Genomic DNA, 22,897 nt, shown 5'->3' on the forward strand with positions numbered 1-22,897 from the left:
GAAAGAGGAGAAACACACATGGAAAGATAAATAGCAACTGGGTTGGGGGTTCTGGGCAAGAACTTTTGACAAGATTATGAAAGCATTTCAAAAGTTCATCATTAGGCTGGTCTAAACATTTGGAACAAATGAAGCCATCAATCAGAGATCAGTGTTGGGCAGATGGACACACTCCTCTATCTCCAAAGTTGACATGTTTTTTAGAGGTCAAGTATGTCACCAAAATCACTACAGATGGTAATTGCAGCCATGAAATTAAGACACTTACTCCTTGGAAGGAAAGTTATGACCAATGTAGATAGCATATTCAAAAGCAAAGACATTATTTTGCCGACAAAGGTCTGTCTAGTCAAGGCTATGGTTTTTCCAGTAGTCATGTATGGATGTGAGAGTTGGACTGTGAAGAAAGCTGAGCGCCAAAAAATTGATGCTTTTGAACTGTGGTGTTGGAGGAGACTCTTGAGAGCCCCTTGGACTGCAAGGAGATCAAACCAGTCCATCCTAAAAGAAATCAGCCCTGGGTGTTCTTTGGAAGGAATGATGCTAAAGCTGAAACTCCAGTACTTTGGCTACCTCATGTGAAGAGTGACTCATTGGAAAAGACTCTGATGCTGGGAGGGATTGGGGGCAAGAGGAGAAGGGGACGACAGAGGATGGGATGGCTGGATGGCATCACTGACTCGATGGATGTGAGTCTGGGTGCACTCCGGGAGTTGGTGATGGACAGGGAGGCCTGGCGCGCTGCGATTCATGGGGTCGCAAAGAGTCAGACACGACTGAGCGACTGAACTGAACTGAACTGATGTCACCTGAATCTGTGTGCAATTTTTTAAAAGCATTTCACAAAGATCCAATACACAAACCCGCCAGAGCAAATCAGCCTTGGATTGGCAGCCTCAGATTTCATTCAAAGCAATTATCTTCTCACAGATCTTCAATCTCCAAATAAACAGCCACTTCAAGACTACAGAAAAGTATAGCGGAAGGGGTTAAGAAAAAGCTTTGACAACTGACAGAATACATCATGTTTAGGAAGCAGCAAAACTTTTTTGTGTAGGAGGGTGGTGTCTGCCTTTTTTGTGTTTAGTTTGGGGGAAAACTGTTTTGATTTGGGGGGGGTGGTAAAATCCACACTTTTCACTTGTTTCTTAAGTCATCAGTCTATTTGACAAGCATGAGCCAGGTGCCTACACTGTGGTGCTGGGGGAAAATAAATGAACAAAAAGGAAGGGAGAACTAGCAGAGTCAGGAAAGGACTGTGTCCAAGGTGGTTCTACAGGGCTGGGTTAAGAACTTTGAACTGTATCCTGAAGGCACTGGGGAAATATGGAAAGCAGGACACAACAGTATTACATTTTAGGAAAAAATCACTGAATGAAACAGAAATGGCAGGGTGGGATCCATAAGATCAACTGGGGGACTTTTCCAGGGTGTTCTGTGCCAGTTGAGGGGATGGGTAAGCCTAAAAGCCCACCTCTGCACTCGGCTCTCCATGCCTGCTGACCTAGAATAGGAGGTTTCATTCTATGAAGGGGAGCCTTTACCTTCCCACAAAGGTGTGCCCTGCTTCCCAAGTCCTGAACAAAGGGTTGCCTCCACACATATAACTGTACCCTTCTCTAATTCATAAACTCAGACAGGGCTCCTTGTTCTAACTCACCCAAAGAATGGGAGCTAGGGTAAGAGCAGGGGTGGTCCTCAAGCCTGTAATTATTCAAGAGAAATATTACAAGGTCCTGGTCTAGAGCAGAGAGATTAAGAGAGAAGATATTCACAGCGGATATACAAATTCATCAAACATTTTCAGCGCTTACTTTGTGCTACCCTAAAGTGTACAAAGGGAGTCATAACTAAGCTCTGACCTGGGACAGGTGACAGAGTAAGATGGGAGGTGATAGAAACAAATGCATTTCAAATATCAGAAACACCTGATCTGCCATCTGCTGTCACAATCTTCTCTTGATCTTAATGTTCCCATTCTAGTTAACTTAACGTTAACTTAGCACTCCAAAATCTCAAAACGCCAGAATCAGCTTTCATTCCTCCTTGCCTCAATCAGTCAGACTTCTAGGCCTAACCCTTGCAATACAGATCATATTTACTGAACTAAGCTTTGCTTCTGTCCCAAGTCCGTATTACATCTCATTTGAATCTCTGAATTAAACCTACAGCTACTTCCATTCTCTCCCTATTTCCATACTTCTCCCTACTTCCATTCTCCTTGATGTCTAATCCACACTGCTTTGACAGGATCAGTATCTATCTCACAGAGGATTAAGTTGAAATCCTTTAGCACAACACTCAAGTCACTCTGTAATGAAACCCCAAGTCTCCAAATTTATCTCCATTTTCTGTTTATTTCTGATGATCATTTTGCCTCAAATATCCTTATCCTCCATCTCTGATGATCAAAATCCTACACCCTACACACTCTCCATGAAGGACTAGCTGCCTTGTAGGTAGTGAGCTTATGGTACTCCAAAGGGTCTAAACAAAAATCCTGAAGGGATGAGTACTAGTCACAGAATTCTGGCACTGAGTAGGGGATTTGTAGGATCAGAAGTTCGCAAAGCCTAGTTGATCATCAGAATCACTGGGAGAGCTTTTGAAAAAGTCAGATTCCTAAACTCTATCTCTAGAAACTCTGTAAGTTTGGAATAGTGCCTGTGAATCTGTATTTCTAAAAGCTTCCATAAGAGCCAAAATTGTGAATCTCCCCAAATGACTACTTAAAGTCTGTTTCATTGTTACAGTTCTATGATATAAATCCTTGCTCAGGGCCTCCCAGAAGGATGGGGTTGTTCCTGCTCCTGTGTAGACAGCATTTTTCATGCTCTGTCTTGTCTTACACAACTATTCAAATCTGTTTCCATCCCCCCACCCCCGCCTCCATGATACTGAAAGATCTTGAGGTCAAGAGTCTTCTATTGCACACACTCACATGGCCAAAGCAGTATAGTCTTTCTATAAAGATTTGCCAAATTAAATTAAATTTGCTTGCAACAGATGTGAAGTATGCTATTTTCAGGACCAAAGAAGAATGAGAGTCTAAACAAAACTGAAAATGGCACGATTAAATACAGAAGTCTCCTGATAAGTGGACTTTGATCTTAGATGTGAAAGATTAGCAAACCTGAAATGTGTACTTTTCATTGAAACCGGATGCACACCATTAGTACGAATGTACATGTGAACTCGTATAATGATATTCCGTTGGGTTTCAGACTCATTAGCCCCTTATTTGTCAACTTCTCTTCTTCCGATACTGATTTTCCCTTTCATTCTTCATGTTTGTTCCTTTTCTTTATCTTGAATCGACCACTGGAAGTTATTTTAGGGCATGATGATAGATTCTAAAACTTAGTGGCAGAGAACTGCTGCAGAATCTTTTTCTCTCTATGGAAATATCCCCGTGAAGTACTACACCATTATGGAAAGCAAATCTATAGACAGTATTTTTGGCTCATAAAATTACATTTTAAGCTGTGCATTTAAAATATGTATGCAATGCCAAGAATATATAAAAAATTGTAAGCAAATCTTTCAACTAATAACAGTATAGGCCATTTTTTAAAAATCAACTTTACAGAAATAGTTACAGATAAAACTGTATCTACTTCAAGTTAACAATTAGATGAATTTTGACAGTTGTACACTCTCAAGAAAACCACCGTCACATACAGAACATTTACTCATTCCCAAAAGAAAATTCTCTTTAAATAACAATCATTCCACAAACAAATTTAAACTGAATACATAAGAAATTCCCTTCTCTTTCCAAAATATTTTAAATTGGGTATAAATTGTGTCAACCAGTGATTCTCAACTGGGTGATTTTAACTGTTCCACCCGAGGAGTCATTTGGCAATATCTGGAGATGGTTTTTGTTACCCGGATTTGGGGTGGGTGCTACTGACATCCAGTGGTTAGAGGCTGGGCATGCTTGCTGCTAACATCCTACAATGTACAGGACGGCGCCCACTACCACAAAAGATTATTGGCCTAAAATATCAGTAATGCTGAGGTTGAGAAACCCTAGTATAGATGTCCATGTCCATAACTGATTAAATGAGGCAATACAATATTCACTTTCTGAGCCTTTACATTTGCTTATTGTCCTGCCTTAAATGTCTCTCCAATGCCCAAAAACAAACCTATGAAGACGGCACTATTTTCTTCCCCATTTTATAATTGAAAGAAACTGAGGCTTAGAGAGGTGAACTAACTTGGTCAAGGTCACACAATAAGTGTGTAGCAGGGCTGGGATTTGAAACCTGGTTCTTTTACTCCAGAGCCTGTTCTTAAATTCCACTATTTATTTTTGTAACACTATTGATTTTTCTAAATAAAGATATAAGCTCTGTGTCTCAACTCAGTAAACAGTCAATACATCTAAACAGATATTAACATGCCAAATGTATACAACCACTATTCAATAAGAGAAAATAACTTCTTTTTATCAGAGATTTTTTTTCAATTATTTTCAAATTATTGGTGAATGGGAGTATATCTTATGTTCTTATATGTCTTGTTTGTACATAGCACTAAAGCCTCTCTTCATTCCATCTTCCTAGGAACACTGTGCATGGTAATTACTAACCACATCTTTAACATGAGGAACCAGAGTCTCAGAGAAAATTAACCACAACAGTGTTGGGATTTAAACCAAGATCATCTGGGTTTGTCTGTTCATTTAATTGTACCAAACCCTCAATAGTTGGTATTTTAAAATGAAAGTCTGCATCCCTCCAAAATCTGTATGTTGAAGCACTAACCCCCAATATGATGGTATTTTGATATACGGCCTTTGGGAGGTAATAGATCCTGAGGGCAGGACCCTGATCAGATGGGATAAATGCTCTTAGAAGAAGTACCAGTTGCTTTTTCTCTCTACTGCCAAGCGAAGCCACAGTGAGAAGGCAGACATCTGCAAGCCAGGCAGAGAGCTCTCATCAGAAGCTGACCATTGCTGGCTCTTTAATGGCCTTCTAGGCTCCAAACTGTGAAAAAAAAAAATGAATTTCTGTTGTTTAAGCACCCACTCTACAGTATTCTGTTATGGCAACCCAACCAGACCAAGACAGCTGAAAATAATAAAAACTGTACCAGAAGAGCATTGTTTCTTAAACTCTCGTTTCTACCCTTAGATATACCCACTCTAACGAATTTCACCCTGTCATCTTCAATGTCCTTCTAAGAATTCTTTTCTGAATGTTCTCCTATGTGGTAGCTAGAATGAAATAAGCTATACAATACACCAAGCAATGTGTCTAGACAGAGTAGGCCCTAAATAGCCGGTATTGTTTTGTGTTTTTTTAAACCTGTAAGTGCTTTTCAGTGTTTATCCTTTCACTGATATTTTACATTAACCACTCCTTAAAGCTTCTGGAAGGTTCAATCAGCAGTTTCTCTCTTTGTGAATGTAGTACTCCCTATGTCTCTATCCCCAGTACCACTGTATATGGTTTGTTCACTCATTTCTGCCTCCCTAAACTGTACTGGTAAGCCCTTGGGGTATATCTTTCTGCAAAAATCACACACACACACACACACAAAAACCCCTACAGCTTTATGCAAATCAGCTTAGGGAATTCCTCCAGGCCTCCCCTTCCTACTTTCTGCTGTGTTCCTTGGTGCTTTCTGCAGTTCCTTCCATTTTTCTTCCTGCATTAGCTCAAACTTATCTTGGTTAAACTTGGGGCCTAGATCTCAACTTCCTGTTTTATAACTGATCCTGAAGTCCCAAAGGATGTCATGCTAGGAACTGCTCATGCTCCAAGTCCCTCCAATCCCTCTGCCCGAGTGTGCGGTTCTTCACCACACCACCTTCCTCCTGCTCTAGGCTAAGTCTGGGGAAGATGGATTAGGCTCTTCTTTTATCACACATCACAGTCTGCCCTATGTCAGAGTTCTGCGTGTGTGTGCCTGTCTTGCCACATGGAAGAGAGTCCACGCCCTCTTCATTCTCATATGCCTTTGCTCCCCCAGCACCTGTCCATGGCTGTGCTCAAAACTGTAGGTGAATCAGACTGAACTGGGGCTACAACTGTACTCCAGCTCTTTAGAGCTGTTAGCCTTCTTTTCTTCTATCCTTCTAGCTTCTTCTTTGATTCCACTTTGCCTTTATTCTTGACACTTTGGACAAAAGTCAGAAGACTTGTATGCAAATCAAAGCTTTGCTACTTGCCGTTGGACAAGTTATTTAACCTCCCAGCCTTCATGCACTCATCTACTACAGGTCAGAGTGAGTATCTAAGTTAGCATTCAACAATTGTTAATTGTCACTGTTAGTATCATTATTGTAACTTGAAAATTGCCATGGTGAGAGTATTTATATCACTGAAATTAGTTAACACTTGGGATTTTTTTTTTCAGACAGCTGCTTTACCAGCACACCATTAGGCTAGTACTGTATATTGAAATGATGATACATTTGATCTATTAGGTTAAATAATTATTAAAATTAATTTCACTTGTTTCTTTTTACTTTTTAAATATGGCTACTAAAGAATTTTAGATTACATTGCGATGTTCTTTTTGGATAGTGCTGGGCTATACAGACCCTTACCCACATGCTAGCATGAACCCATCAACACCCCAGAATGTGGTTCCCAGGTATTTTGGGGCATCCAGGGAGAGTGCAGGTGCTCCAAAAAATGGTCCACGTTGATATCTGCCACCTTTATCAGCAGTTCTGTCTGTGAACCATTGTTCTTCCTGAGTCATCATCCAATCACCTTGACATTCCAGACTGATCTCTCTATATTCTTGTTCAATTTGCTGTGGGTTAGGTCCCTTCCATAGTTATTAGAAATGTCTACTCACAGGACCCAAGAGCCCAGGATCTCTATTTTAAGGGTCTCTATCCACTTCATCACAGTTCCAGGTGGCAAGGTAAGAGACAACTCAGTGCCCACCAATGAAAAAATCCTGCTGCTGCTACGTCACTTCAGTTGTGTCCAACTCTGTGCGACCCCACAGACGGCAGGCCACTAGGCTCCTCTGTCCCTGGGATTCTCCAGGCAAGAATACTGGAGTGGGTTGCCATTTCCTTCTCCAATGCATGAAAGTGAAAAGTGGAAGTGAAGTCGTTCAGTCGAGCCCGACTCTTAGCGACCCCATGGACTGCAGCCCACCAGGCTCCTCCGTCCATGGGATTTTCCAGGCAAGAGTACTGGAGTGGGATGCCATTGCCTTCTCCAGAAAAAATCCTAAGGCTCCTTATACACATAAGTCCCTTCTTCTTTTACACTCTCTCCCCAGTTACTGTGACCTCATGATCTATTCCTGGCCCAGAGAGAGGAGAAAATTCCACAAGGGACAAAATTACCCTAACGTACAAAAAACTGCTTTGGATGTTAACTACTGCCCCCATCTCTAACTTGTTCATTAAAGCTGCTTCATAATGTGTTAAATATGAGGTTCTGTTATTGAAAGTTTAGTAAAAATAATGTTTTTCCTGAGTCTTTTAGTTACTGCTTAGATAAATAAGAGGGAGAAAGATTTACTTCTTTTTTTTTTTTACCTGCTTATTAATACTTATAGAAGCAGTTAAGACCCAGTAGTCGAGGTATGATGTGAAGTGGCTTGACTACTTGGGTCATGGTAATAGAGATGGTGACAAATGACCAGATGTGGGCTAGACTCTGCAGGCAGAACACTAAGGCTTACAGGATTAGATGTGGTAGGTGAAGGAAATCAAGGACTCAAAGGTGATTTCTGAGTGATTTGGCTGAGTCGTTGTGCAGTGGTATCATTAACTGAGCATAAGAGGAAGACAGGAGAAGCAGACAAGGGAGGCAGTTTGCAAGTCAGGAACTCTGCTTTGGACAGTTCCTCATTCAAACACCAGAAAGGTGTTTAAAAGGACTCCAGGCCTCATTTTATTTTCCCCATTTTACAGATGAGGAAAATAAATCACAGAGAGGTTATGTAATTTGACCAAGATCATCTGGCTAACTCACTCCATGTGATATTTCCCTTTACACAGCAGCCCAGAGGTTAAGATTGCTGAATCTGAATCCCAGTACCACCATACACTAGTCGTGCGACCCTCTGACAAGGCATTTAATTTCTCTGAGGTGTGATTTTTGTCCTCATGAAAATGGAGAGTTTCAGGATCCGTGTGAGGGTTAAGTGAGACAAGACAAGCAATGTGCAAGACACAGCATACAATAAATGTTGGCTAAACATTAGCGAATACTATAGTTGGTCGCTTTCAAAGTCAGCAATATTGCAGCACTATGATCTTGGGTGTACTCCAACTAAAAAGACCCATCTAGGAGGTATATTGCCTGGAGAATCCCAGGGATGGGGTAGCCTGGTGGGCTGCCGTCTGTGGGGTCCCACAGTGTCAGACACGACTGAAGTGACTTAGCAGTAGCAGCAGTAGGAGGTATATTTTCTCTATCCAACTGTCCTTCAGCTTTGGCACTAGCTGAAGACTGGTTATGACTCATTATGAAGACTACATACCAGAATGACAACTTAGTTGCCTATGATGTATATATTCTAACATCTAAAAATTAGGTGGGGTGGGAGGAAGGGGACAGAGATGTACTAAATGAAACCTGAAATAAAGCCTGACTAAGTAAAGGAAACATCAGAGACAAAAGACAAGATACAAAAACTCCACTGAACAGGTCTGAAATGACCAAAGAGAAAAAGTCCCAACCTTAATCAGGGAAAGTTAGTTGCATCAGTGAAAAAAAAATAACCACACACACGATACAATCATGCAGTAGAGATCTTGATACTGGAAAACCAAAGGTGAGGAGTATTCAAGAGCCTGTCCCCTAGTCTGACCTCACAGGAAAAACTGGTTCAAAATTAGCAAGATTGAGACATTCTAGTTTAAATGCCTGGAAAATTCCTTCCCTGAGTAGCAACCTCTTCCACCATCCCAATGGATACCCTAACTCCAGAATGTTTTCGGTGATATCATCACTTCTCCATCAACGGCCAAAAACACCAGCAGTAAAAAATCAGTGACAACGGAGAGCAGGGATAGGGAAGGGGAATGACCCACTACACAGTCACCAAAATGGTGCCTTTTCAATAACTTAGAAAAGTAAATCGAGTATTAATTTTGGTATGAAAAGCTATGAGAGGAAGTAGGGCAAAAGCAAGACCACAAAGAGACAAGTGAAAATGGCTGATGTGTCATGCCTTTTTTCAGAAGTATAGGGTCCACCCCACCCCAGGCAGGTTTCCTCCAGGCTGGATCCTGGCTACACCTCTGGGTGGGTCTCTGGTGCCTGCAGTCTGGGGAGACAGTCTAGTAGAACTATTAAGAGCAAGAGTTCTGGAGGCAGGCTGCCTGAGTCTGAATTCCAAGCTTTATAGTCATAATGGAAGAATTATTGGAGTAACTGGACAAATTACTTAACCTTTTAAAGCCTTTGTTTTTCTCAATAATAAATGAGGGAAAGATACAGTGACTGAATCTAGTATCTAACTCTGCAAGGTTGCTGTGAGATGTCAGTGAGATAATGCATGTAAAGTACCTGGCACATAGCTTTTAATAGGCATTTACATTATTATATCATTATCTGTGGTTTCATTCTGATTAAACCAGGATTTCTCAGTAGGAATAAGTCTTAAAAAATAAAAAAGTCAAGAATTTGTTCCTTTTCAGTCCACTTCTGTGGCTTGCCACCACTCTAGAAACGAATATTTATTGAGCACTCACTAACGGCCACTCCAAAATTGCTTTAAAAAATTAGTAGGAAACCATTACTTAAAGTCCCAAAAATTTAAAAAACAGAGACAGGAAGACTGGACAGAAGTGTATTTCATGAGTTCTTTGAAAAAGAAGAATCAGTGAGGAGGGGTAAGAAAGGCCAACTTTTACATGCCTATGAAGGTTAAGATCATTTCTAATCTGTCGTAAAGAATCGTGACTTCCTCTTGTAAATTATTTTTATTCTTCTTCTTTCTTTTCCCAAACATATCAGAGGAAACCCAGGCAACCAGAAAAGCTGTGTTGGCTGGAAGCAAATATGAAAGGCAAGGGGAGAAACTATAATGTGTCTTTATCTTGTTTCAGTAAGAGCTCCAGGAGGAGAGAAACCCCAGGGGAAAGAGTAAGTGGTGACCGAAAGCAGACAGCCAGCCAGTCAATCCTGGGGACCCCCTGACAATAAAGACACAAACGAGGTGGTTGCCTGGGGGGATGCCTGTCAACTCCCCAGCTTCTCTGGAGGGATATGCCCCAGTCCAAAGCCCCCAGGTGATTTCCTCCCCAGAAAGGGCAGCGTGGGATCATAGCTAGAAAGCTAAGACTGGAGGGCAGGAAGGTAATGGCAGTACTAGGGTAACTTACTGCCAAAACAAGATTCTTTGTGAGGGAAAAGAAAGACTACTCAAAGTAATGCTGCTCAACAGCTCATACCAAGGGCAAGTCAAGACAAGCCCTCATCAACATCCATTGTCCTACTCTCTGCACAAACATGTAACTAGAAATCTAGAAGCTGAATGTTGGAGAACAAAGAAAAAGAGTAGAAGGCAGGAGGCAGGTTCAAGAAGGAGAGGACATACGTACGCCCGTGGCTGGTTGATGTTGATTTATGGCAGTGTGTGTGCTCAGTCTGTCAGTCGTGTCTGACTCTATGTGACCCTATGGACTGCAGCCGGCCAGGCTCTTCTGTCCATGGGATTTTCCAGGCAAGAACACTGGAGCACATTGCCATTTCCTACTCCAGGGGATCTTCCCAACCCAGAGATCAAACCCGCAACTCTTGTGTCTACTGCATTGCAGGCATATTCTTTACCACTAGCGCCACCTGGGAAGCCCTATGTATGGCAAAAACCAATACAACACTGTAAAGTAATTATCCTCCAATTAAAAATAAATAATTTTTTTCCAAAAAAGTGGATATGTAGAAGTTAACAAACATTTCCTTTTTATTTTTTCAAAACAACTTTTTATTGAAATATGGTTGATTTACAATGTGTTAGTTTCAACTGTACAGCAAGGTGATTCCGTTTTCAATATATTTGTACATTTTTTTATATATGTATATTTTTTTTCAGGTTTTTGGAAACAAACATTTTTTAAAGGCATTGCTGGTGTACCAGGCCTCTGTGGAGCAACTTCATGATCTCACATAATCCCAGCAGTGTGGGAACTCTAAGGGGAATGATATTGCTGGAATATGAACTCGGGACTGTCTGAGGTTAAAACACTTTACCCCTTCTTGCTCCATCCTGCCACCTGGGTCCCAGTACTCATCATCGCACTGTCAGGCTGTATATGGCCATAGTATCTAGTCCTCCTGAGTACTTTGAAAACTCTACTGGATACATTGTATATGGTGGCTCATTACAATCATCAAAACCCTGCAAGGCAATAAGGAAACCTAGGTTCAGAGAGGTAAGGGCCACGTAGGGGTAAGTAGTGAAGCCAAAACTGAAACTCAGGTCTTTCTGGCTGCAAAGCTCCTGAGGCTGTAAACAGTAATGGGAATAAACTGAGAGTGGAAGAGCAGACCTGCAGGCCTGTGCAGCACAAGCAGATAGAGAGAGCATGGTTGCAAAAGCAAACCTTCCCACCCAGTCTTTGGCTCGAGCCAGGCTTGTCCTCCCTGACACTTCGGCCCCCTGTACACAGGGTCCTTGCCCCTTTTGCAATTAATTGGCCACACTATTCTCCCACTTATAACCATCTCCCCCTCCTCTCTGCCAATCTATAAATTAGCCTTTGTCATAGTTATACTTTATTTGCATCACAGTGTTTTACCAGTATGCTCTCTTTCTTGCTGGTCTCTGCAGGCTGAAACCTTTCTTTGGATAGACTCTAAGCGACTTTCACAACTGTGGCTCTTGGTCCCTTTGTCATCCCAGAGTGACTAGAAGGCTACCGTCATGTGGTGAGAGATTGGTTAAACCCTCTTGCATTAGGCCGCGTGTTTATAGTGCTCTTCCTCCCCTGACCCCAACATCGAAAGAGGAATTCCCCAGGAGAAACAGAAGCCACCCTTTCTCACACACACACATCCTCTTCTAAGTCTCTTCTGACTTCTAAACATCACCAACTCTTAATTTCCAAAGACCATGATGGAATGACAAATTCATCAAAATGAAAAATATAAATAACCCCCAGATTTTTAGTCATTAATTTTAGTCATTAATTTCTTCCTCCTCACTTTGAACCAATCTTTCAAAGTGACTTCTGTCTCTAACACATGCTTAACCCAAGTTTGACCTTGCTCTTGGGCCAGATATTTTTCAAAATGCACCAAAATTCACTAGATGATATGTTCCAAAAGGAGAAGGACTCGTGTTTCTCAGTGCCTGACATGTAGGTACTTTACAAATTTTTTAAATGAATAAGGTCCGAATGGATGATGGCTGTTTTAACAAACACCAGGTTAGACATAACCCTGATAATTTCTGTGTGCTGTGTAAGCCCCTAGAATTTAGGTTCGATCTGAGCAAAAAGAGGAACCATGAATTGAAATTAAGTGGCCATGCCTGGGCAAAAATAAGTAAAGGTTAAAAATAGAAATTAGGTTGGCTACAATTCTTGAACACAGAGATTGTGCAAGAAGACTCCTATCAGCTACAGATGTGGAGGAGGAATAAGAATCTTCTAGTCATTTTACTAGAAAATGAAAGAACGAAACAAAGACTATTAGGCACCCGGTAATCTAGTAAATCCTCAAAACAAGTTTATTTTACCTAAGTTACAAAATGTGAGTAATAGTGGTATGTATCCCTTATGATTATACCTTGGAAGTGAGAAATAGATTTAAGGGCCTAGATCTGATAGATAGAGTGCCTGATGAACTATGGAATGAGGTTCATGACATTGTACAGGAGACAGGGATCAAGACCATCCCCATGGAAAAGAAAGGCAAAAAAGCAAAATGGCTGTCTGGGGAGGCCTTACAAATAGCTGTGAAAAGAAGAGAAGCAAAAAGCAAAGGAGAAAAGGAAAGATATAAACATCTGAATGCAGAGTTCCAAAGAATAGCAAGAAGAGATAAGAAAGCCTTTTTCAGTGATCAATGCAAAGATATAAAGGAAAACAACAGAATGGGAAAGACTAGGGATCTCTTCAAGAAAATGAGAGATACCAAAGGAACATTTCATGCAAAGATGGGCTCGATAAAGGACAGAAATGGTATGGACCTAACAGAAGCAGAAGATATTAAGAAGAGATGGCAAGAATACACAGAAGAACTGTACAAAAAAGATCTTCATGACCCAGATAATCACGATGGTGTGATCACTGACCTAGAGCCAGACATCCTGGAATGTGAAGTCAAGTGGGCCTTAGAAAGCATCACTATGAACAAAGCTAGTGGAGGTAACGGAATTCCAGTTGAGCTATTCCAAATCCTGAAAGATGATGCTGTGGAAGTGCTGCACTCAATATGCCAGCAAATTTGGAAAACTCAGCAGTGGCCACAGGACTGGAAAAGGTCTGTTTTCATTCCAATCCCAAAGAAAGGCAATGCCAAAGAATGCTCAAACTACCACACAATTGCACTCATCTCACACGCTAGTAAAGTAATGCTCAAAATTCTCCAAGCCAGGCTTCAGCAATATGTGAACCATGAACTTCCTGATGTTCAAGCTGGTTTTAGAAAAGACAGAGGAACCAGAGATCAAATGGCCAACATCCACTGGATCATGGAAAAAGCAAGAGAGTTCCAGAAAAACATCTATTTCTGCTTTATTGACTAAGCCAAAGCCTTTGACTATGCGGATCACAATAAACTGTGGACAATTCTGAAAGAGATGGGAATACCAGACCACCTGATCTGCCTCTTGAGAAATCTGTATGCAGGTCAGGAAGCAACAGTAGATATGGACATAGAACAACAGACTGGTTCCAAACAGGAAAAGGAGTACGTCAAAGCTGTATATTGTCACCCTGCTTATTTAACTTATATGCAGAGTACATCATGAGAAACGCTGGATTGGAAGAAGCACAAGCTGGAATCAAGACTTCGGGGAGAAATATCAATAACCTCAGATATGTAGATGACACCACCCTTATGGCAGAAAGTGAAGAGGAACTAAAAAGCCTCTTGATGAAGGTGAAAGTGGAGAGTGAAAAAGTTGGCTTAAAGCTCAACATTCAGAAAATGAAGATCATGGCATCCGGTCCCATCACTTCATGGGAAATAGATGGGGAAACAGTGGAAACAGTGTCAGACTTTATTTTTTTGGTCTCCAAAATCACTGCAGATGGTGACTGCAGCCATGAAATTAAAAGACGCTTACTCCTTGGAAGGAAAGTTATGACCAACCTACAGAGCATATTCAAAAGCAGAGACATTACTTTGCCAACAAAGGTCTGTCTAGTCAAGGCTATGGTTTTTCCAGTGGTCATGTATGGATGGAAGAGTTGGATTGTGAAGAAGGCTGAGCACCGAAGAACTGATGCTTCTGAACTGTGGTGTTGGAGAAGACTCTTGAGAGTCCCTTGGACTGCAAGGAGATCCAACCAGTCCATTCTGAAGGAGATCAGCCCTGGGATTTCTTTGGAAGGAATGATGCTAAAGCTGAAACTCCAGTACTTTGGCCACCTCATGTGAAGAGTTGACTCACTGGAAAAGACTCTGATGCTGGGAGGGATTGGGGGCAGGAGGAGAAGGGGATGACAGAGGATGAGATGGCTGGATGGCATCACTGACTCGATGGACGTGAGTCTCAGTGAACTCTGGGAGTTGGTGATGGACAGGGAGGGCTGGCGTGCTGCGATTCATGGGGTCGCAAAGAGTCGGACACGACTGAGTGACAGATCTGATCTGATGATCTTTCTTAAAGAAACAAATCAGGTATTGATTTGGTTGGGGCATAATTTGGCATACCTAATTACAGGTACATCATCCCTTACACCACATATTGTTCAGAGTATGATCAGAGTCAGTTTTGTACAAATATTTGTGGGGCAGATGACTAGTCGTCCCTCCTCTTATTCCTGAGCTCTGTCATCCAGGTAGAGACTACATTTCCCAGCTTCACTAGCATTTGTGATCATGTGATTTGATTCTCCATAATAAAGTATGAGAGTAAGTGATAAATATGCAAGGAGATCAAACCAGTCAATTCTAAAGGAAATCAACCCTAAATATCCATTGGAAGGATTGATGCTGAAACTGAAATTCCAATACTTTGGCCACTGGATGTGAAAAGCTGACTCACTGGAAAAGACCCTGATCCTGGGAAAGATTGGATGTGAAAAGCTGACTCACTGGAAAAGACCCTGATCCTGGGAAAGATTGGAGGCAAAAGGAGAATGGCGACAGCAGAAGTTGCAATGGTTAGATAGCTTCACTAACTCAATGGACATGAGCAAATTCCGGGAGATAGTGGAGGACAGAGGAGCCTGGCATGCTGCCGTCTGTGGGGCTCCAAAGAGCCGGACAAGATCTAGCAACGGAACAACAACAAAAAGTGATAAATATAATATATATTCTATATCACTTGCTTAAAAAGAAACAGCCTGCCTTAGGCTTCCTCTCTGTTCTCCTTTGAACTGAAACATGGATAGACCACATGATTTAGCTTTGTCTATGCAAATAAGCATTACTTCGTAGAAGGCAAAGAAACAAGGTGAAAGGAGCCAGGATCCTCACATAAGAGAGACATGACTTCTGCTTTAAGTCACTGTTATTTTGGAGTCCCTTTTCCCATACCTCCCAGCTTTTTCCTTAACTAATAGAATTTGAGAGAGATTTATCTATCTTAAGAGCTCCCTTAATCCTTGTGTACCAAAACCATTCTTCTTTGAATCAGCTAATCATGTTATCATCTTTATCAACTCTTCTTCAGTTGTCACCCCATGAGGATGGACAAGTGCCTATCTCTAAGTTCATCTGCCCACTCCAGAAGTGTTTACAGAAGTACTCTACAAGGCAGCTTACATATGTTGTAAACATCACAAGAATCTCGCAAATAAATGATTATCCCCACTTCACGTATGAGGAAATTTAGGCTTAGTGATGCGAATGACTTACTGTTGGTCCCAAACCCAGTGAGTGGGCACTGGCCTGTATGACTTTGGAACCCACATTATCTCTACCAGACTATTCAACCTCAAATCATGAGTATCAGTCCTCTTTTATGATGAGTACAGATCTGATGATGCAATCATATAGAAATACAAGTTTGAGCCTAGTGCCTATGAAACAGGAACATAAAAAGAAATTATTAGAGGACTGATTAGAAGTCTATGGATTACAGTACACCATTATATCTGCTCTAAAAATGAAGAGAAAGAAACTGGAAATGACCAAAATATTTTTTGAAGTGAGTTACACAGGCTTACTGACATGGCAAAATATTACACTGATATATACATATATATATATATATATACATATACATATTACATGTGTGTATTAAATATTACATATGTATGTATGTACATGTATACGGAATATACATATAAACATGTATTTTATATATACACATTTTTTCATCCATTCCTTAAAATCTTTACATTTTTTCATTTTCAAGATATGATTTTTGTTTTATGTATTGTTGTTGAAGAAAAAAAAATGCCCATGTACATATGACTAATATGTTGTAAGAAAAAGAACTTAAAGATCTTACTTTACAAATCTTATACAAGTTATTATATGGTATTCCTAAAAGATGAGAGATCACCAGTCTCTTCAGTTCAGTTCAGTTCAGTCGCTCAGTCATATCTGACTCTTTGCGACCCCATGAATTGCAGCACGCCAGGCCTCCCTGTCCATCACCAACTCCTGGAATTCACTCAAACTCATGTCCATCGAGTCGGTGATGCCATCCAGCCATCTCATCCTCTGTCATCCCCTTCTCCTCTTGCCCCCAATCCCTCCCAGCATCAGAGTCTTTTCCAGTGAGTCAACTCTTCGCATGAGGTGGCCAAAGTACTGGAGTTTCAGCTTTAGCATCATTCCTTCCAAAGAACGCCCAGGACTGATCTCCTTCAGAATGGACTGGTGGATCTCCTTGCAGTCCAAGGGACTCTCAAGAGTCTTCTCCAACATCACAGTTCAAAAGCATCAATTTTTCGGTGCTCAGCTTTCTTCACAGTCCAACTCTCCCATCCATACATGACCACTGGAAAAACCATAGCCTTGACTAGACAGACCTTTGTTGGCAAAGTAATGTCTCTGCTTTTGAATATGCTATCTAGGTTGGTCATAACTTTCCTTCCGAGAAGTAAGTGTCTTTTAATTAACACCTGATAATTTTCCTTTATATATATATATATATATATATATATATATATAAAATATAAAACTAAGACCATTAAAAAGAATACATTTGAATCAGTTCTAATGAGGTAGATGAAACTGGAGCCGATTATACAGAGTGAAGTAAGCCAGAAAGAAAAACACAAATGTACTAACACATATATATGGAATTTAGAAAGATAGTAACAATAACCCTGTACACGAGACACAAAAGAGACACTGATATATAGAACAGTCTTTTGGACTCTGTGGGAGAGGGAGAGGGTGGGGTGATTTGGGAGAATGGCATTGAAACATGTGTAATATCATATATGAAATGAGTCGCCAGTCCAGGTTTAATGCACGATACTGGATGCTTGGGTCTGGTGCCCTGGGACGACCCAGAGGGATGTTACGGGGAGAGAGGAGGGAGGAGCGTTCAGGATGGGGAACACGTGTATACCTGTGGTGGATTCATGTTGATATATGGCAAAACCAATACAATATTGTAAAGTTAAAAAATAAATTAAATCAAAAACAAAAACAAAAAAAACCAAGACATATAAAAACTATAATATAAAACATATATATTACATATATAATATAAAACATAATATGCAAAGATAAAACTTTACATATATATAATATAAAACTAAATTTTATATATAAAACTAACCAGTCCATCCTAAAGGAGATCAGTCCTGAGTGTTCATTGGAAAGACTGATGTTGAAGCTGAAACTCATATACTTTGGCCATCTGATGTGAAGAGCTAACTCATCTGAAAAGACCCTGATGCTGGGAAAGATTGAAGGCAGGAGGAGAAGGGGACAACAGTGGATGAGATGGTTGGCTGGCATCACCAACTAGATGGACATGAGTTTGGGTGAACTCCGGGAGTTGGTGATGGACAGGGAGGCCTGGTGCACTGCAGTCCATAGGGTCGCAAAGAGCAGGACACAACTGAGTGACTGAACTGAACTTCAGTTGTCAACTGATCTGAATCTGCCAGAGCCTCCTTCTTCAGAAGTTTTGTGCTTCTCCCATGCATTTTTGCACATGTAGATTTTTTTTTAAATGCACTATGTGAAAGTTTTGAGTTAAGTTTTATTTGGGGGGAAATGAGGACTGCAGTCCAGGAGACAGCACCTCACACAGCTCTGAGAAATTGCTCCAAAGAGGTAGAGGGATGGAAGGTCAATACATGTGATTTTGGTGAAGAGGAAGTTCATGCAATTAATCTCTTACCTTACAAAAGGTTTTCTGCTAGTCACAAGGAGCTGATGCCACCATGAAGATGTAGTGCTTTTCTAGATATGAAGAGAGGCAAAGACTGGGCTCATAAAATAAGTTCCTGAAAATATCTGTCTAAAGACCTGTCCCGCCAGTTTTCCTGGAGCACAAAGTGCCTCATTCCAGCTCTCCACACTGAACTCCTTTCATGGCATGTTGAAGGTCAACAGCTGCAGCAGTGCCGGATTCAATCCCCACAGAGGCAGATGACAACTGCCCTTGGCAAATGCCTATCTGTAGTTGACAGAGACTTCTTAAGTATCTTGACTCTCTTACAAGATTTGCAGTTTACTCATCAGTTTATTCTGCATTCAAATATTCACAATCGTGGACTTAGAAAAGACGAGGAAGGATATATATGTGTGGACTATTTCCACTATTAGCCAATTCATTAGTGAATATTTTATGCTGTGAAAACTTTTGTTTCTCCCTATGATCTAACTGCAGGGACTTGGGTAGTAATACTTATGTGCCAAATTATCATACCTGAGAAGAATTTCAAGAAGTATTCAAGAAAGGGAGAATGTTTTGGTATCTATTCTTTTTGTGGTTAATCTAGATTTTTTTTAACATGCAAACTTAGCAAGCTCTGAATTTAATAAATACTTTAGCCTTCTCAGGAACACTACATGTATCCTACAATGTTTCAACCTTTACCAGCATCACTCCTTGAATTTAAATTCTATGATTATCTAGTATTTTGGTCCTATCTTGTATTTGTCTAACCAGTTAGACATTATTATTATTGTTGCTGTTTTATACGATGCTTGTTCTTATTTAATAATCTATTTGCTCACCATTTCTTTTTGCAACTCAGACTTTTCATTCACACTCAAACCCCATAAAAGATTGGCTTATGGCTATAAAATCTTAAGAGAGAATTTTTTCCCTCCATTCAAATCATGGTCACATCAGACAAGTTTCCTTATTGTTCCATTCCACATGGCAGGTTCATTTTGAGATTAATCTCAAACTGAGCTTTGGGTTTCTTATGAGAGCCCCCAAGTTAGCCAATCTTACACTTTACCTCTTGCCTTCTAAGTCCTGTCTATCCATCAAAATAAAACCTCAGCGTCATCAAGGTTTGTCAAATAACCTCAAATGAAATCTGCTCGGTATTCATTTGCCTTCAAGGTTCCCACTTTCAGTTAATTTTCAACTTCTGCAAATGTCTTCCTTCCTTTCTTGCTCAGAGAAGTGGTTTTTAAATATTCTTTATATTCCATTCATCTATTTTGGTTATTTTCAACCAGGGGATAATTCAGGATACCTGATCCTCCTGCTGCTGGAGCTGGCAATCTGTAAGCCCTCATTTTAAACAATTACCATTTTCCTAAATAAGGAACCTGCCATTGTAATAGTCAAAAATAGCTAATATTCACTAAACATTACTATAAGCTGAGTACTGTTAGATGCATTTTACTTTATTAAGTCAAATAATCCTAACAATATCACTAAAACATCAAATCCAGATAATCTGAATTCATAACTCATGCTATTATTAGGTTGGTGGGAAAGTAACTGTGGTTTTGCATTGTTGAAATTTGCCTTTTGCTATTGAATACATTCCTAAATAAATGTGCATTTATATATCATTTTAATGATTTTTTTTATTACTTGCTGTGTATTTTATATTTGTTTTAGTCTATGGAAATGATGTTAGACAAAAAGCAAATTCGAGCAATTTTCATACTCAAGTTCAAAATGGGTCATAAAGCAGCAGAGACAACTTGCAATATCAACAACACATTTGGCCTAGGAACTGCTAATGAACAAACAGTGCAACGGTGGTTCAAGAAGCTTTGCAAAGGAGATGAGAGCCTTGAAAATGAGGAGTATAATGGCTGGCCATCAGAAGTTGACAATGACCAACTGAGAACCATCATCAAAGCTGATCCTCTAACAACTACACAAGAAGTTGCTGAAAAACTCAACATCAACCATTCTACAGTGATTCAGCATTTGAAGAAAACTGGAAAGGTGAAAAAGCTCAATAAGTAGGTTCCTCATGAGCTGACCAAAAAAAAAAAAATCATCGTTTTGAACTGTCATCTTCTCTTATTCTCTGCAACAACAATGAACCATTTCTCAGTCAGATTGTGATGTACAATGAAAAGTGGATTTTATATGACAGCTGGTGATGACCAGCTCAGTGGCTGGACTGAGAAGAAGCTCCAAAGCACTTCCCAAAGCCAAACTTGAACCCAAAAATGTCCTGGTCACTGTTTGGTGGTCTACTGCCCATCTAATCCACTACAGCTTTCTAAATCCCAAAGACACCATTACAACTGAGAAGTATGCTTAGCAGATCAATGAGATGCACCCAAAACTGCCATGCCTGCAGCCAGCACTGGTCAACAGAAAGAGCCCAATTCTTCTCCATGACAAGTTTGATGGCACGTTGCACAACCAACGCTTCAAAAGTTGAAAGAGTTGGATTATGAAGTTCTACCTCATACGCCATATTCACCTGACCTCTCGCCAACCGACTACCACCTCTTCAAGCATCTTGACAGCTTTTGGCAGGGAAAATGCTTCCACAACCAGCAGGAGGCAGAAGATGCTTTCCGAGAGTTCACTGAGTGCCAAAGCACAGATTTATGCACCACGGGAATAAGCAAACGTACTTCTCATTGGCAAAAATGTGTTGACTGTAGTGGTTCCTATTTTGATTAATAAAGATGAGCCTAGTTATAATGATTTAAAATTCATGATCTGAAACTGCAACAATGTTTGTACCAACCTAATAACTATTACATATTCTGTGTCTTTAAGGTTTAGATGAAAAAAGAGGGTTCAATTTTACATGTATAGGAGGAAAACTATGCAAACCTTTTCTAGTGAATGCAACCAGTGAAAACTTCACAGATATGCCAGTTGTTTTTCTAGGACTAGGAATGAACCATACAAAACTTCTTGACAGGTTCTGTGTTTGAGATGAGGTTACAACATAAAGTTAGGATTGTGGTAAGGTTTCATCATATATGCCACATCCTTTCAAAGGAGTGACTGTGTAGGACTTGGTCTTGAGAAGGAAACCAGGGCTTCCTCTAAACTCAATAAGAAAGAGAGTTTTGACCAGTTACCAAGGTTTGCCATGGACCAAGATGCAGAAGTATCATCTCTGGGCTATTCCTGATGTAAGAGGTGGATGAGGACAAAATCCAGTCCTTGGGTCAATCTTCCTGCCATCTACTCTGGTTAACTCAGCCAACCTTCCTTAGACTCCCCAGTTATGCCTTCTTTCTGTCTCCTTTTAAAGCAGCAAGTGAAAAGTCTTACCCAGCTAGGTCTAAAGCCATTTTCTCTCCACATTTTCTTTCCGTGGACTGTGTTTTACCTAACTTTATTAAATGCAGTTTTGCAGATAAACTGGCCCATGTTTTCAGAACTGAGAAGAAACAAGGATGAAAAAAAAAATGAGCTTAGAAAATCCCGTTCTGTGAGTATGAGGGGGCGGGCAGTGGTGGTGGGGCGAGACACCACTGTCCTGAGTTTCCTGAGCTTTCTAAATCCTGAAATACCAGAAGGCATTTTCAGTGGTGACAAATATAAGTTCTGAAGTCATTCTTCTGGAGTCTGAATCTTAGCTCTACAGAAATTATTTGACCTTGAGCAAGTTACCTAGTATCTCTAAGCCAGTTCCATCATCCATAAAATAGGGATAATAGCTGTACATATGTTACACTTGTTCTCACACTTTTTAATATCAGGACCTCTTTTTACTCAAAAATTATTAAGAATTCTTAAGAGCTTTTATTTATGTGTTGTGCATCTACTGATCCTTACCACCACAAAAATTTAAGCTGAGCATTTAAAAGACATTTAGGCCTCCCCTGCCTCCTAAGATGGCCCACACTCTGTCTATGGAGTATGTTTCCTCTCTGAATAAACCTTCTCTTAAAAAAACTATTTATTCACTAAAATTATCCCTATTACACGTGAACATAAAGAAGTTTTTATGGAAAAAAAAACTGTATCTTCAAAAAATTAAGTGAGAAGAGCTCTACATTTTTATAATTATTTAAATGTCTGGTTTAATGAAAAATAAGTGGATTCACATATCTGCTGCATTCAATTTGTTGTGACATGCTACTTTGGTTGATGTATATGAAGAAAATAAAACCAACTACAAATGTGTAGTTAGAAAAGAGAGGAGTATCTTAATATTCTTTTCAGATAATCATGGATTTGTCATTTGATTACACACCAAAACTCAAAAGTGGTGGTTTGTTAAAGGTTAGTCATCATGTAGAATCAAAAATCACACCAATGAACTTATTATTCTGTTACTTGAGGATACACTGGAATATCTTACACTTTGAAAAGATCTTTTACTCATGTATGAATTTGTAACATTATTCATGGGTCATTTTAAAATACTAGTTTACTAAGTTACACAGATCTTTCAAATACTGACCCA

Source organism: Bos indicus, chromosome 16 (genome assembly GCF_029378745.1).
Source record: "Bos indicus isolate NIAB-ARS_2022 breed Sahiwal x Tharparkar chromosome 16, NIAB-ARS_B.indTharparkar_mat_pri_1.0, whole genome shotgun sequence".
Taxonomy (NCBI): domain Eukaryota; kingdom Metazoa; phylum Chordata; class Mammalia; order Artiodactyla; family Bovidae; genus Bos; species Bos indicus.